Genomic DNA, 12,724 nt, shown 5'->3' with positions numbered 1-12,724 from the left:
CCTCAGCCAGTTCCGCTATTATACAGCTGACTGAGGTCATTTTTTTGTCTGGTACAGAAAACGTTTAAATTTCACAGAACAGAGAGCATTGCAGCTACAGGACACAGCTGGTAGTTAAACTTCTTTACTTAAAGTGCACCTGCAGTAAAAATATTTCCACCTCACGTTTGCACAACATTATAACCGATTTCATCTATTGAAAGATACTTTGTAGAAAATGAGTGAACCTTAATTATGTAATTATTACTCAACATTTTGTATCTATGATCTGTCTGTCTGTTATACAACTTAAAAACTTATTGTGATTGTTTTTGTCACATTTAGATTTCTCAAGATCATCAGTTTGGACAGAATTCATTTGAAGAATTAATGTAAGTAAAAGTACAATATTGGACGGGGCATGGATATTTCTTGGGAATCAGTTTTGTTGCATTGTTAATGTCAGGTCTGTCTGAGGGGTCAATTGGGGCCAGAAGTATGATAGGGATTTGTTTAGGGCTACAAATATATCACAAATAACAAGTCTTTAAAAAGTCTTTTAGGGCTGGAACGACGCGTCGTCGTAGTCGATTACGTCGATTACGTAATTACGTCGATTTGCCGGAAATGCGTCGATGCGTCGCACTGTTTACATTTTGAAATGAAGGCGGCTTCAGCTCCGACCGGGTGATACAAGTGTTATACCAAACAGACAGAACGCGATCAAAAGTGTGGGAATACTTTAAGCAGAGACCAAATAAAACACATACTGTGTAAAACTGAAATGGCATACCACAGCAGCGCAACACCTGTGTATGATCATCTTAAAAGAAGAAAACCTGGAGCTCTCCGACCTCAAAATGACGAGACATCAGCGTAAGAATTTGAACTATTAGTAAGTTTTTATACTTACTCTATAAACAATAGAATCAATACATATTGTGCTTAATACAGCTGCGTTTACATCTTCGTTTAATACGAGCTGCGAGACGCCTGACAGACGTGACATTGCATCGCTTCTGGGCAGTATGTTGAAACAGTAAATAAAGAGCAGGACATGTTTTTATATTAAGAAGTTATGAAATAATAAGTTACTGTCACATTGAGAACTGATAGGCATGTGCCCGCGTGCACTGAAAGCCAGCTGGCAGTGCGGAGTTCCCAATGAACGTCTTTTTTGCGAATATGTGCGCAGATATTACAGAAGCTCGTCTTGTAAGGTATTCCTGACATGCGTTTATTTAAAGTAACAGCGGCGTAAACGCTGTTTATAAAATATTAGAAGATCATACTAACTGAACTTGTTTTTTACCCGGAACTTAAGAAAAGTTACATGTTAAAGTTAAATGAGAATGCAGTACTACTAATAGTAATAATATTAACAGTAATAATATAATCATTACATCTTATATAAGGGTTCATGAATCACAATGAACTTATTTTTACTTCAGTCTGAACTAATGCTGAGTTAATGCATGTACTAATCATAAACTAATGTTTAAAATATTAATATATGCCTATTTTATTGTTTAAGGTGAATAATGCCTCTTTTAAAGTGGCACTGCCACTTTATTTTTCATGTTGAAAATTTTGGTTTGTGTGTTTGTTTAATTAAGAAAATGCTTAAATAAAATGTTAGCGTTAATGGCAGATGTTACATTTATTATTTGTTGGGGAATTATATGTATAAAAAAATCATTAGACTATTCGATTAATCGAAAAAATAATCGATAGATGAATCGGTTGAAAAAATAGTCGATAGTTGCAGCTCTAAAGTCTTTACATTAAGTAGTCTAAACTAAACTTTGATATGTAAACGTTGTTATGTAAACTATAATAACAAGATATTTTATTAGATCACAATTCCAGTTTATGGATTTGGCATTTGCAGTCATTTTGAAATACAAATATAATGGTAGAGAAAACACAATTATCTGTGGATGTGTGTGATTAAGAGTAAGGAAAACTTACTTTTTTATATAATGGAAAATCTCAAAACAACCCTTAAAAACCAAATTGAGTTCTCTTTTGCTGCATCTTGCAAATATTACAATTTTAAATAGGCAAGGCTTAAAAAGGTATAAAAATAATAATGAACTTTCTCGATAATACAACACTGGCACAATTGGGCATGTAACCGTTTTTTTTACCTTAGTGGTGTGCCCTTATTCTAGTACTTATGTTTCTAGTAGCTATGTTTACATGCAACCAATTAATCAGTTTGTAATCGTATTGATGGCTCAATTAGGCCTGTCGCGATAAACGATAAATCGATTAATCGCACGGTAAATAAAATGAGCTCGATCATTTTTTTCGGCCGCAATAATTCACATTTGCATGCTTGTTTGTTTTCCTTGTCTCTCTCTCTCTCTACCAAAGAGACTGGATGACCGCTCCGTGCAACGAGTGACAAGAAGTGAACCCTCGTCAGTCATTTGTCAGTCGCATGATCTGTGTGGGGAGGGGGGACTCCTGGCGTAGCCTATCACAGTAGGCGTACTGAGGAGGATGAGCGCCGCGTGAGGAGTGTAGCAGGAGAAAACACTAGTTGAGACGAGAGTTGGAGAAAAAGATGGATTACTAGAGGCTGTTTACACTTGTCATTAACATGCGTTTTCATCGATCGGATCACAATGTTTTACGTCTTTTCTGACACAAGGTGAACAGTGCTATTTTTAGCCTTTCTTTGATAAACTAAAGCGGGTGATCTCCGCAGTTTCATTTTGCAAGCGTGTGAAAGTTGCGCAATCTTATTTCATCAATTGCGCTGAAAATTCTGAGAAAGCTCTAACATATACATGTAGAAAATACTGTGCAGCGTGTTTACTTGCTAAACAAGCAGTGGACAAAATATTAGTTTGCGTCCATATAAACTCATAATTACTCCCGCTGGCGTTTAAATGACAGTGGAGAGACTCGCCCACCGTCTCACAGACCACCCCCTCACAGTATTCAGGACAGAAGCGGTCGAAAGTGGACAAAAGAGACGGATTTAAATACCAGGTGTAAACGTAATGTGTCTCTCTCGTCCACTTGTGATCTGATCAAAAACACATCTTAATACCAAATGTAAACAGCCAAGTTTCAAAACCAAACGCTACAGCTGCAGTGTGGGAGTACTTTGGATTTAAACCTAATGACCGAGGTGAACCACTAAACCTTGAAGAGCCGTTATGTCGCATTTGTGGTAAAAACGTAGCACTTAAAAGTGGCAACACGACAAAAATGCATATGCACCTAAAACGCAATCATCCTGTTATTTTGTTCATTTCATGTACATGAAAACAAACATTTTGAGGTGCAAACATTTAAACATGTTTAGGGTGCATGTAAACTGTATTGGTGTAACCTTTCATCGGATTAAATTCAGTCGGATTGACAAAATTTTGTGCATGTAAACATAGCCCTTGTGATGACAGTTTGTTCGAGGATAAGAAAACTGCCATCTAGGGTTTCAGAACGAAGCAAGAGCCATCAATATTATATATGTATTGTATGTTTATGTATACATTAGCAAGAAAATGTAATGGTTTTCTGAATAAATATACATAAATAACATAATGTGTCTAAAAATTATTACACAAGAAATTCAGATCTTTCATGTGTTTTTCAGAGCACTAGCAGGTTCCAATAAAGGCTGGAACAGAACAGACAGAAAAGGTACAGTATACTTTCTTTCCATGTCCGCCTTGCCCACGCACACATCTGTACCGCTTTAAAAAGTATATATTATTTACAGGACATTCACAAATTTAGAAAAGATGAAGAAAAGTAGCAGCTCCACCACTGCATTGAATATACTGTTCTGTATGAGTGTGCAACTCAGCGTTCCCACAACGCGCACGCTTGACATCTGTTCCTCAGACATGAGGGCTCGCGAAGCACGCACACAGCGTGCAGTCAACACATGCGTGATCACTAAACTAAGTTTTCTTTCTTGTTTAAGTGAACATAAACAGCTAGATGTGTCAGTATCAGTATATTAAAGCAGTGCAGTCTTAAAGCTGTTCTGGGTCTTAAAGTGACAGTAGCCTACTGCTTTCTGTGTCAGAAATGTTCTTTACACGCCAAAAATGAAAATCACTCACTTTTCTTAACTGAACAACTTTTGCAGCTGCACATTTAATTCATACAGTGAGGATTGTGCAGTGTTTTGTGTGTATTTATTGCTAATGTTAAATCATAGATTCTAATAACTAATATTTTTACATTTAATACAGATGCCTGAAAAGTAAAACAAGAGGAGTATAGTGTTATGATAAAAAAAAAACATTTGGTTGCTTGTCAGTAGCATTGTTGTAGTGACAGCCAAAATACATCGGCCTAGGGCTGGGCAATATGGCAAAAATCCATATTGAACGATAATGATATATATTTCGATGTAAGTTGTTAATGCTTCCAGCTTTAAAACAGTATGCCAACAATGACTGAAGCCACAAAAATAAGAGGGTTCATTTATATTTTAATGTGCGCCTCGTCAGTTTTTTAGCTAGCCAAACCACTTCCATATAAAGGAATTCGTGCTACCTTTTTTTCCACAATTTATCATCTTTGGATATTCGTTTCCACTTCCACTCATTTTTGTTTAGTTTTTTTGTTGTTGTGTCGAGTTTGCAAAGTAGGAAATGGACTTTGTACTACTCATGTGTATTACATGTAGGCCTATGTATTTTGGCTGTCACTACAACAATGCTACTGAAAAGCAACCAAATTTTTAATATTTCCTCTTAATCATAATACTATACTCATCTTGTTTTACTTTTCAGGCATCTGTATTAAATGTAAATATATTAGTTATGAAATTGTCTGTCAACATGATTTTAACATGAACCTTAGCAATAAATACAAATAAAACACTGCACAGTCCTCACTGTATGGATTAAATGTGCAGCTGCGAAATTTATTCAGTTAATAGTAGTGAGGGGTTTTAATTTTTTTTGTATAATGAACATTGAACACTCAAGACGGCTTTGAACACCCAAGACAGCTTTAAGACGGCACTGCTTCAATATACTAATAAACATACAGCTGTTTATGTTCACTTAAACAAGAAAGAAAACTTAGTGAGCCCTCATGTCTTGAGAACCATATACGAGCTATACATGCTGGTAAACAGGCACATCACCTTGTGGAAACGCACAGTCGCACACTCATACAGTACAGTATATTCACTGCAGTGGTGGATCTGCTAATTTTCTGTTATGTTTTCAGTTGATAAGATGTGCTTTTTGATTACTGAAATTTAATTTAACCAGAATCCAGAATAAAACGAAAAACACGGAATTTGAGAAAAAATTAAACTGAATCTGGGGAAAAAACAATAGGGCCATAGCTGTGCTAAAACCTGACTCCAATTGGCTTTTTTGAGGTCATTCAATTAAGGGTTCACATTTTTTTCACAAGCACTAAGACGTTTTTTGGTAGTTCTCAATAAAGACATGAAAGATCAGAATGTTTTTGTGTAATTATTTTTAGACACATTGGGGCGGTTTCCAAAAAAAGGGATTAGACTAGTCCTAGACTTAAACAGTTTTAAGAGCTCTCCAAACTGAAAACAACTTGCACTTACATATCTTAAAATACATCAGTGCCCTTTGTTTTACCTAAAAATGCACATAGGTAATGTTTTTGGTAAGGCATGTTTGTTAAAACTAATTATATTTCCTAATTAAACTAAGGCCTAGTTCTGGATTAAGCTAATCCTGGTCCGGGAAACCGCCCCATTATGTTTATCAATGCCCTTGACTTAGATAAAGTTTAGATCGCATTTTATGACAAATTTGTTCAGAAAACTGTGAAATTCACATACTTTTTCTTGCCACTGTATATAAAGCCATTACAATGTTAATCTATGAAGCTATAAGTCTTCCAACCTAAAGTACCTGTCAATGTTTTTGAAGCAGAATAGCTTGTAGGTAACATTTAACCCTGGAGAACCCACGGGTCAAATGTGGCCAATGTTAATTGATTCTAAGAGAAGGGTTCTTGGGTTCTCCAGGGTTAAACTAACATGCTTGCATTTACCTTATTAAATAATTTTATTTCTTTTCAAGAATCTGTCAGAAGAAATTCAACTACTGTTCGTGCACCAGATGGTGAAGTAGAAAAATTCGTAAAAACTTCTGCAGCTTGCATCTGACAGAGATGCAAAAAGAATAAGAAAGCGGGCCTGAAAACAAGCAAATTCAAGGTATTTCAATTGTTGTTAAAGGGATAGTTCAATAGATATTCTTTCATCATTTACTCATCCTCATGTTGTTCTAAATCTGCATGATTTTTTCTGATGAACACAAATTAAGATGTTCTGCGTAATGATGGTAAAAACACAGCACATTGTAACCATTGACTTCCATAGTAGGAAAAAGTATTTTGAAAGTATTGTGATATATGATGAAGAAAATATTTTGATAAATGATGGTTAGCACACAGTTGACGGTACCCATTAAATTCCATCATATTTTTTTATTCCTTCTATGGAAGTCAATGGTTACAATCTGCTGTGTGTTTACCATCATTCCTCAAAATATCTTCTTTTGTGTTCATCAGAAAAAATTCATACAGGTTTAAAGGTAGGGTAACACATTTTGAAAAATGCTAACTGTAGCCGCCTAGTAATGAAATCACGATCCCACCCTTAAAGGGATAGTTCGGCCAAAAACGATATTAAACCCATGATTTACTCACCCCCAAGCTGTCCGAGTTGCATATGTCCATTGTTTTTCAGACAAACACATTTTCGGATATTTTAGAAAATATTTTATATCTTTCAGTTGATTAAATGTAATGTTACGGGGTCCAGCAATAGTCCACGACCTTCAAGTCCAAAAAAAGTGCGTCCATCCTTCACAAATTAAATCCAAACGGCTCCAGGATGATAAACAAAGGTCTTCTGTGGGTAATCCGTGTGGTGTTGTTGTAGAAATATCCATATTTAAAATGTTATTAACGTTATAAACTACCTTCCGGTAGCGCCGCCATCTTAGACTCAGGAGAGAGTATTAGCGTAGTGTACGCACTTTTCTTAGTGACGTATGACAAATTCGGAGGGCGGGGGGACAGAGCAGCAGCAGAGAAACTCTGTACGCTGCGTAAGCTCTCATCCTGAATGCGCATCACTCTAAGATGGCGGCGTTACCGGAAGGTAGTTTATAACGTTAATAACATTTTAAATATGGATATTTCTACAACAACACCGCACGGATTACCCACAGAAGACCTTTGTTTATCATCCTGGAGCCGTTTGGATTTAATTTGTGAAGGATGGACGCACTTTTTTGGACTTGAAGGTCGTGGACTATTGCTGGACCCCGTAACATTACATTTAATCAACAGAAAGATCTAAAATATTTTCTAAAATATCCGAAAATGTGTTTGTCTGAAAAACGATGGACATATGCAACTCGGACAGCTTGGGGGTGAGTAAATCATGGGTTTAATATCGTTTTTGGCCGAACTATCCCTTTAAGTCAAATCGCCATCCAAAGTCACGCCTCTTTCAAAACACATGAACATGCACAGATCAGACGGTCACATTTCATGTCTCATTCACCAGTGAGAAAACTTTGCAGTACAAAGTGAATAACACTTCCAAAATAACCAACATAAACAACTGGTTTATATCAGAATTAGTTTAAGCACACTTTCGGTTGTGTAGACGTAGTAACTATATCGTTATGCTAATCCGTAAACGAACACAAATTTCATAAGCAACACAATGTTTCATCAAAGTAGAATATCTGAATCCATCTCAATACAAACATATCGCGTACCTACCTTACCAAAATAAACAACGACCCTTTCAGACCCTTTGCCTCCTGCAGCTGTTTGCATCTCGCGGTAAAGCAGTAAAGTTACAGATGTTAATTTGGGTTTTTGCTCTTGCTGATCCAGGAAGTTTTTGCTGTTGTTGTTATAAAAGATGCCTTTCATTTTGTGGCTCCTGTACAGGTTGTCAATTCAGCAGAAAAGTTTGCTTTTCTCGCTGTTTACAGACAGGAGGTGAGCGCACGTGAACACGCATCTTAATACCAAGTGTAAAGAGCCTCTTAACCAGCATAACTAAAAATCTTTCAGGATCAAATTTGTTACCCTACCTTTAAAACAACATGAGGATGAGTAAATGATGACAGAATTTTTATTTTAGGGTGAACTATTCCTTTAACATTTACCCAATTTAACATTAATGCCTTCAGTCTATCTGATGAAGTAACCATGAGTCATTTTCTGTTCCTCCTCTTATCTCTTTTCTCTCAGACTTTCCTTCTTTTAGGGTACACTTGAGGAGTGTCCAGATGTTTATTAATGTTTTATTAATGTAATGTTATGTTTCAAATAAACATGTAAACATACTGTATATTTTTCTTTTTTTTTTAAACACCTACAGTAAAGTGTGACACTTAACACATTAAAAGCATCACAAACATTGAGGATAGAACTTCTAATGTGCAGTTTAACTTTTTTTAACTAAATATAATAAAAGTTTTTTTAAAGAAGGGATAAGTACATGCCATCTTAAGGGCTAAGGTTATAAAATATTGTTTTGTGGAAAAAACACTTAAAAAAATTCGGGCTAGTTTCATCTGAGTGTACAGTTTAAGCTGGCATGATTCTGGCACTTTGCTGGCAGTGTCGGCTGACTTTAAGCACCCGGACATTGGCCAGTTTTGGCTGAGTGTACAGTTTTAGCTGGCGTGATTCTGGCACTGTGCTGGCAGTGCCGGCTCACTTTAGGCACCCGGACATGGGCCAGTGTACTTGGGACGATTCTGGGGCGTCATTCATCCCAGAGTTGGCCCTTTTCTGGCAGCCGGAACTGGGCCGTGTTTTTTTTCTGGCCTGCCGGGTTTGGGCCATTATTGGGCCAAACTGTTTTGGCTACCTGGGTAGTCTTGCATAGCCTTAGTTCACTCCAAAATGGTCTATTATTGTCACTTAACTTATGCTGCTTGACTCCTCAGCATTAAGATCATTATAGAAATTATATTAATATTTAATATTTCACATTTAGAGGTGGATATTACGGAGCCCGCGAGGGGACATGGTGGTGGATAATATTTGGGATGAGAGGGAATTTTTTTTTATAGCTTTTGCGTTCCCCCGAGAAGCTTTTTGCGTTCTCTCGCAAAACTTTTGCGTTCCCCCGAGAAACTTTGCGTTATCTCGCAAAACTTTTGCGTTCCCCCGAGAAACCTTTTGCGTTCCCCATAGAAACTTTTTGCGTTCCCCCGAGAAACTTTTTGCGTTCGCTCGCAAAAAGAGCCTATGTTTCCGTGAGGACCCACAGCGCTTCACAGCGTCACCTGAGACAGTTCACAAGGTAATGGCATCATGCCAGCTGTTTGTAGATATGATATATAACTATTGTTATTAAAGAATTATACCGTATTTCTTTGTATTTAAGTCCAAGTTCAAAATAACACTCTATAAACCGCTCCATTGAGAATGCATTGAGCTGTCTGAACCATTGGGGACGGGAGATAAAGTGTTTATCTGAACTAAAAAACATGACCTGTTTCACAATGGAGCGGTTTAAAGAGTATTATTTTGAACTTGGACTGAAATACAAAGAAATACAATATCATTATTTAATAACAGTAGTTATAACAGCGGACATCAATGATGCCATATGGTGTAGTGCTGGGAACACTTAGCTACGGAGTACCCTTATTAGATGGCACGGGGTAGCCTATATCCACCTCTAAATGTGAAATATTAAATATTAATATAATTTCTATAATGATCTTAATGCTGAGGAGTCAAGCAGCATAAGTTAAGTGACAATACTAGACCATTTTGGAGTGAACTAAGGCTATGCAAGACTAGCCACTTACACTGTTTATTTTGAACTTGGACTTAAATACAAAGAAATACCGTATAATTCTTTAATAACAGTAGTTATATATCATATTTAAACAGCTGGCATCAATGAACTGCCTCAGGTGACGCTGTAAGCGCCGTAGTTTCTCGCGAAAACGTAGGCTCTTTTTGCGAGCGAACGCAAAAAGTTTCTCAGGGGGACGCAAAAGGTTTCTCGGGGGAACGCAAAAGTTTTGCGAGAGAACGCAAAGTTTCTCGGGGGAACGCAAAAGTTTTGCGAGAGAACGCAAAAAGCTTCTCGGGGGAACGCAAAAGCTATAAAAAAAATTTCCCTCTTATCCCAAAATATTATCCACCACCATGTCCCCTCGCGGGCTCCGTAGGATATAGGCTACTCGGTGCCATCTAATAAGGGTACTCCGTAGCTAAGTGTTCCCAGCACTACACCATATGGCATCATTGATGTCGGCTGTTATAACTACTGTTATTAAATAATGATATTGTATTTCTTTGTATTTAAGTCCAAGTTCAAAATAACACTCTTTAAACCGCTCCATTGTGAAACAGGTCATGTTTTTAGTTCAGATAAACACTTTATCTCCCGTCCCCAATGGTTCAGACAGCTCAATGCATTCACAATGGAGCGGTTTATAGAGTGTTATTTTGAACTTGGACTTAAATACAAAGAAATACGGTATAATTCTTTAATAACAATAGTTATATATCATATCTACAAACAGCTGGCATCAATGATGCCATTACCTTGTGAACTGTCTCAGGTGACGCTGTGAAGCGCTGTGGGTCCTCACGGAAACATAGGCTCTTTTTGCGAGTGAACGCAAAAAGTTTCTCGGGGGAACGCAAAAGGTTTCTCGGGGGAACGCAAAAGTTTTGCGAGATAACGCAAAGTTTCTCGGGGGAACGCAAAAGTTTTGCGAGAGAACGCAAAAAGCTTCTCGGGGGAACGCAAAAGCTATGAAAAAAAAATTCCCTCTCATCCCAAATATTATCCACCACCATGTCCCCTCGCGGGCTCCGTAGATTTCTGCATGTCTGGAAAACGCTCGGATTTAGTTCCTGTCTCCGCCTCCCAAAATGTCTAGTGTATTCGGATTGGTCAGATGACTACTCAACTGTTATTGGTCAACTGGGTTCGGCGTGTGTTTGAAAGGTTACGCCACTGACTACGCGTGGGTTTTCCGGTTCTGACTGAGAGTCACAGGCAACGTAAACAAGCGCTATATTTCTCTATGAACGATGGTGTCTGTACTGCCTTACCACTTCAAGCTCGATCCAGAGAGTTCAGACGGCCGTTACGATATAAACGATCTCCGTCAATGAACGCGATTGGATTTAACTTTTTAAGGTGTCCTTAGCTCTGCCAGAATGCTAAACGAAGACGAAAATGTGTTGCAAAGACATCCAAAAGGTAATTATAACGTACTACATTACTTTGCAAACTATATGGAAACACCAAATGTAGCACATAGAAAGTATTTTGTGAAATGATTATAAAACTATTTCACTTATTAACATTATTTTACTATAGTAAACTTTATTATAAAAGCCTGCTTACATACTATATTACTGTGCAAACTATATGGAAACACCAAATGTAGCACATAGAAAGTATTTGTTGAAATGATTATAAAACTATTTCATTTGTTAACATTATTTTACTATAGTAAACTTTATTATAAAAGACTGTTACATACTATATCACTGTGCAAACTATATGGAAACACCAAATGTAGCACATAGAAAGTATTTGTTGAAATGATTATAAAACTATTTCATTTGTTAACATTATTTTACTATAGTAAACTTTATTATAAAAGACTGTTACATACTATATCACTGTGCAAACTATATGGAAACACCAAATGTAGCACAAAGAAAGTATTAATTGAAATGAATGTTCTACATTATTTCACTATGGTAAACTTTTTTTATGAAAGACTGCTTACTTATAAGTGCTATGTTTTTACTTATTAGGTTTTAAGGAGAATGCAACAGGTTCCAGGGCCTCTTACCTGCGTGATTCATCATCCAGGTTTTGCACAAATTGTCTAAATCCCTACACACAGAACATTTATTGTACGGACTATAAGCCTTTGAGGTGCAGGACTAGAGTAAGTTTTATTACATTTTTAAACCAATAACACTAAAGTATCATTATAGTAACAAAGTACCCAAAAGAACAAAAGATGTAACTTTAAAGAAAATATAATAGTCAGTCAAAAGTTTTTTTTATTTATTACAAATATATATTTAAATGTTAAACAATATACAAATAAACATACTTTAGTAACCATATTGTGCTCTTGTTTCAAAAATTGTTCAATTCATTTCTTACAGCTATCTATTCAGATAAATGGCATATCAAAGCTTTGTCAGCTGGTGCTATTTAAGACGACACTATAAGGTTATCATCATGTCGTGTGTTGTTCTCCAGATACGCTTGGAGCTTCCTGATCAGATCGGTCACAATTTTGGCTTTCGACGACCCCTGCACTGAAGATGGCATGCAATCACGTCCTCCTTTGAAGGTCTCTCAAACTGTGATGCCAGGTCCATTGGAATCGGGGTTTCCTTCAGCTTATCTTCAAATACCTCATCAAACACAAGCCTGATCACATCCTCCACATAACTGTAGAAATATTGCAGTCAATAAATCTTTTGTTTTGATCATTTATTTCCCTGCTTCATACATTAAGTTTTTAATTATGAATGTATTTGAAATAAAACATTACTGCTTACGGTATGTCACTTGTGTGTTTTGGGAACATAGCCTTGTACTTTCCCTCTCCTGCTTTTGTTACGGCTTGGTGACATTGTAATGGATGGCTGCAAGGTACAAATACCTGTAAAATATAAACAAGCAATTAATTTATTGTAAAAGTAAATACTACTTTATTTAACAAAGTTA

The 12,724-nt window shown here is 36.7% G+C and overlaps 1 protein-coding gene and 1 long non-coding RNA gene across 2 annotated transcripts in view; one reads left to right on the top strand and one right to left on the bottom strand.

Annotated features, from left to right (window-relative positions):
• The window catches only part of LOC135750100 (cholesterol 24-hydroxylase-like), a 57,674-nt gene that overhangs the window by 34,163 nt on the left and 10,787 nt on the right, over window positions 1-12,724 (bottom strand). The gene's annotated exons all lie outside the window — the stretch shown is intronic.
• LOC135750149 (uncharacterized) lies at window positions 323-6,077 on the top strand. Its single transcript, XR_010532598.2, has 3 exons — window positions 323-371; window positions 3,593-3,639; window positions 6,033-6,077. It is a non-coding gene; the product is annotated as an uncharacterized lncRNA (long non-coding RNA).

Source organism: Paramisgurnus dabryanus, chromosome 12 (genome assembly GCF_030506205.2).
Source record: "Paramisgurnus dabryanus chromosome 12, PD_genome_1.1, whole genome shotgun sequence".
In the NCBI taxonomy this organism is placed as follows: domain Eukaryota; kingdom Metazoa; phylum Chordata; class Actinopteri; order Cypriniformes; family Cobitidae; genus Paramisgurnus; species Paramisgurnus dabryanus.
This window is presented reverse-complemented; position numbering and strand designations above follow the sequence as displayed.